This window comes from Amyelois transitella, chromosome 2, assembly GCF_032362555.1.
Source record: "Amyelois transitella isolate CPQ chromosome 2, ilAmyTran1.1, whole genome shotgun sequence".
NCBI classification, from domain to species: Eukaryota; Metazoa; Arthropoda; class Insecta; order Lepidoptera; family Pyralidae; genus Amyelois; species Amyelois transitella.
Window position 1 is genome coordinate 12,715,492 of NC_083505.1, and position 5,515 is coordinate 12,721,006.

Sequence of the window (5,515 nt, forward strand, 5' to 3'; positions counted from 1 at the left end):
AGTGGCTGCTCAAAGGGTTCCCAGAGTGGGACAAACCTCGGCTTTGATGCCACCCGAGTAGGTTGAACCTAGTGTTCAACTGCCATAAGGGGTTCCCTTGTATTTACATACATACATATAGTCACGTCTATATCCCTTGCGGGGTAGACAGAGCCAACAGTCTTGAAAAAACTGATAGGCCACGTTCAGCTTTTTGGCTCGATGATTGAATTGAGATTCAAATAGTGACAGGTTGCTAGCACATCGCCTAAAAGAAGAATGCCAAGTTTATAAGCCTATCCCGTGTGCCGTGTGGTTCCCGGCACCAGTACAGAAAATAATAGGACCACTCCATCTCTTTCCTATGGATGTCGTTAAAGGCGACTAAGGGATAGGCTTACAAACTTGGGATTCTTTATAAAGCGATGTGCTAGCAACCTGTCACTATTTGAATCTCAATTCTATCATTAAGCCAAGTAGCTGAACGTGGCCATTCAGTCTTTTCAAGACTGTTGGCTCTATCTATCCCGCAAGGGACATAGACGTGACCATATGTATGTATGCATAGGTACTAACATTATTAATTATTTAAAAAATTAAGTATATGTTTTTTTTTTTTACTTAAGCGACGCGCAAATGTAGTAATGGTACAAGAAATGACTCCGCGATTTGAACAACCCTTAGTGGAACTTGTTAATGTAGTTAGTAATGACATGCTAATTTACCTAGTGGCGCGGTGGTGCAACGCCCTTGCGGGTTTCGCAGGGGTCGCAGATTCTAATTAATTCTGTTTTAAGTTTATATTTTCTGTAGCTTTAGCCGGCAGTTCCATCTGCATTAAACTATATATTCTCAATTTTCCCCAACCTCTACTAAAGAAATCATTTGTTTATATAAATAAGACGAAATATTTCGAATTAAATTAATTATTGATTTTATAATTATGCTCTTAAGTTATTTCATACATGTAATAGTATTTTAATGAATCATGAAATAAAATGTTTCAATAAATTCGAGATTAAGATCAGTTTTATGTTTGTCTCCGCTTTATGACTATGTCAAATTTGTTCCCCTTTGATATGTCGCTATGATACCTACTATACATACATACAAACATATGGTCACGTCTATATCCCGTGCGGGGTAGACAGAGCCAACAGTCTTGTGAATGGCCACGTTCAGCTGTTTGGCTTAATGATAGAATTGAGATTCAAATAGTGACAGGTTGCTAGTCCATCGCCTAAAAAAGAATCCCAAGTTTGCAAGCCTATCCGTTAGTCGCCTTTTACGATATCCTGTAATCCATCCACTGTAAATTTTATGTAGAAAATAAGGTATTCAGTATTTGAAGCACTGACGTCGACATTGAGCGCGTAATATCAAAATGGCTACTATCTCCTCGGCTTGTCAAAACTGTACATCAGAGAACTGGCCAAACAAGGCTGTACTATTAAACAGAGATATGTTTCCGGTGCCATATGACGGTGGTCGAGAGAAACTTTTATAATCACCGCCTAATTAGATGCGTGGAGATAGTGTAATACTTATTAAACTTCTTATAAAGCTTCGCTCGATTCAACTGATTTCGGGTCCAATGGCCGTTGTCCGAGTTATTAGTAAGTACATTAGTTTGAGTGCTAACCAATGCTCTTACGATGGAGGAAGACGTCGTGAAATGCGTGAAGAATGTGAGGAAACTGCATGGACAAGCAATTAGATACATACATACATACATAAAATCACGGCTCTTTCCCGGAGGGGTAGGCAGAGACTACCTCTTTCCACATGCCACGATCTCTGCATACTTCCTTCGCTTCATCCACATTCATAACTCTCTTCATGCAAGCTCGGCGGTTTCGGGTACTTTTGACCTGACCCTTTACCAGGACGTCCTTAATTTGATCAAGATACGTTCGTCTAGTTGTATCATCGGAGTGGGAAGTCCTAGACGAACGTATCTTGATATATATATCTGTTCTCCTGCCATGAAGGGTCCAAGCTGAATTAAGTAGTAGTTAGTTCTCCTGTAGGGTCACGGAAGGCAGACGGTAGTAACATTTCGTAACTTAACACATAATAAACTCAACAAAATAACAATGTTTACACTAAATTTTCTAGAACAATCTGTTAATTTGACGACAAAATACGCAAATTGTTTATTTATTCAAAGAATTGTTGCGTGGGATGTTCTAACTATGGCAATACTTAATTTCACAGATTATCGTTAACGGGCTTGAGGTCAACGAATTTTGTTTTAACCACCAATGGAAAAAGAGGAGTGTTAAATGAATACCACGTATTAATGAATACTTATTTTCTTTGAGACGACTGCAAGTGGACAGATGAATTTCTACTCTGAGTACCTGATTTACTTTATTTCTTATAGTATGAGAAACACACAGGTAAGTACAAACATAAAATCATACCTCTTTACTAGAGGGATAGGCGGAGACTAGGTTCATCTTTCCACTTGCCACGATGCCTAAAAAAGTCTTTTGTTTCACCTCTCATTCATAACTCTCTTTTTAAACATTATAGTTTTGGTCAAAATATTCGACTAGCAGATGCCAAATGGTACTTCCACCTGTTATAAAAAACTAAATAAATATACTAAAAACAATGTGTATTAATTTATTTACTAATTTATGTACACAGAAAACATCGAGACTGATAAACACAAAACAAAATTACAAAGGAGTATATTTGTGTTAATAATTCTTTATCTGTGGTATATACTTTATAAAATAAATGGCGCATGCCGTGCAATTATGGATATTTTGCACCAATTTTTTATACAATCTGTTCTTGCTTCATCTGTCGACCTAAATTCAATACGCAAAGTTATAGGTATCTTCAATCAAAGTGAGCATTTAATATCGGCTGGTCAATTAAGGGTACGCCCAAGTATATCCGACCACTTAGCAAATAAAACATCGCATTTTCGGCAATAAGTCGGTAGATTTCGTGTCGGAGGGGCATTACCGAAGACAACGGTGGGAAGGTGCGCCCCCCATTGACCGTGGTTTGCGCGTAAACACCACCGTCTAACCCGGATGCAATAAACTACCAACCGAATCTACTCCACCGCAATGTTCTCTATACATCACCTCTTAACTACCACCGAACGGTGTGCTCGCAAATGAGAAAAGAGCAATGGATGACGATGAAATGTGAAACGTAGTTAAATGAACTTCCCGTGTAGCCGCAAGCTAACCTCTAGATGAGTGCGTACAAATCACGTTTCGCGCGAATCAATACTTAAGTTCAGGCGATCGCCCCCCCTGTAATAAACAGGGGGGGTTAGTTAGGGGTGTGGGGGTGAGTTATCGACCGATTCACCCACCTGACCGTCACTAATCAGGGCTCATCCGGACACCTAGAGTAATTGCGGACGCGTCAGTGTGGGTGGCGCAGTACTCACACATAACATTGTAATTCGGGATAATTTAATTTTACTCAAATATTTGCGGAGTCGTTTGGGGCGCGTTTATTTTCGACGATGAGGATGGTATAGTTAGAGGCGAGTTATGTTTCTTTTAGCGGGACATTTTAATTTATTGGGTGATGGGGGAAATTAAAGATTTCAAAGAAACAAAACGTACCTATATTTTCTTTATTACAGAAAAAAAAATTATGAAGCGCCACCTGATAGAAAGCTTTGAAATCTGCATGAAAGCAACAAATACTTAATTAATCCATACATATTATCACGTCTATATCCCTTGCGTAGTAGACATAGCCAACTGTCATCAAAAGAATTAAAGGTCACGTTCAGATGTTTGGTTTAATGATAAAATTGAGATTCAAATAGTGACAGGTCATCGCCTAAAAGACGAATCCCAAGTACATAAGCCTATCCCTTAGTCGCCTTTTACGACATACATGGAAAAGAAATGGAGTGGTCCTATTCTTTTTTCTAATATATATACGGGACAAATTACACAGATTGAGTTAGCCTCGAAGTAAGTTCGTTTAACTTGTGTTACGAGATACTAACTCAACGATACTATATTTTATAATAAATACTTAGATAGATAAACATCCAAGACCCAGACCAAACAGAGATAGTTCGTTTCTCATCACGCCCTGACCGGGATTCGAACCCGGGACCTCCGGTATCACGGACACGCGTATTACCGCTGCGCCTGCGCTGAGGCCGTTATTTGTAACTGTACTGTGCCGGACCGACAAACAAAATGGTAATCTGATAACTATCTAATAATACAACAATATTTACAATTAATTTACCAATCGACTAATTATAATAGTTAATTAACATTAAGTTATTTTCGACTAATTAAATTGTTATAGTTATTACTCTCATACCGGATGTACTACATAAGTCTGCATGTTATACAAAATTCTTAGAAAGAAATTAATACACACATATTATGTAGTTTGATTTGTAGATGCAACATTAATTAAGTTTATGCAAATAAATAAATGTTTTGCCGTGTGGTTCCCGGCACCAATGTAAAAAAGAATACGACAACTCCATCTAATTTCCCATGGATGTCGTAGAAGGCGACTAAGGGATTGGCTTATAAACTTGTAATTCTTATCTTTCACTATTTGAATCTCAATTCTATCATTAGGCCAAACGGCTGAACGTGGCCTGTTAAAGATTGCTGGCTCTGTCTACCCCGCAAGGGATGTAGACGTGCTTGGATGGGATGGATTAATTATGTTTATGTAAATAAAAAAAATGAAACATGAGGAGGAGATAGAGATAATTATCCTAAGTAAGGCAAATTTAAAAGCCGTGTGGTTTCCGGTGGTATAATAACAGGACATTTTACCTCTTTTCTTTTGTATTGTAGAAGTATGATTAATGTACTTACATATATATGGACCACTAATAAGAAAAACATCGAAATTTTCAAAGTGTTGGTTCAGCTGAGTTTTGAATACAACAGTTGAGATGGATTTTTTTTTTATTTATTTATTGTTTATGGTAATACAGACAGATTACAAAATTGCATTTTTATCTTTAGGATATGTATATATAGTGAACAAGTAAGTAGATAAAATTTCCAACTTTAGTGTTGACAACACTTTTGTTTTTGTATTTGGAATTGTTCTAATAAGTGAGAAACTGCGAGCAGATCTGTTTGTTAAACACGCACCTAATGACGTAAATGATTTTGAGTGATTTGTAGGAAAAAAAAAATAAACGAAAATTCAATTTTTTTTCTAAAACCCTCCTCATTTCAACGCAAACTCACTTCGTCAGTACATACGGAAATGACAAACAGAAAACCTCATTAAACTGCCCTCACCAGTCAATATTATTAGCTAAAACATCAAGTTTACCAAAAATAAAATAACAACACAAATCACGTTCCCTAATCACTAATTAGTTTTCGGTATACTAAGGCCGCACACGATCCAAATTACGCGGGAAAGTAAATTCGTGCGGTAATTTACTCGCGGAAGTAAATAGAAGTCATGTTATAAGCAGTCGACGAGGAAACGCGTGTAGCGATCGCACGCGATCTTGGCGCTTACACTACCGCGCATGTTCCGTACGTTTTAA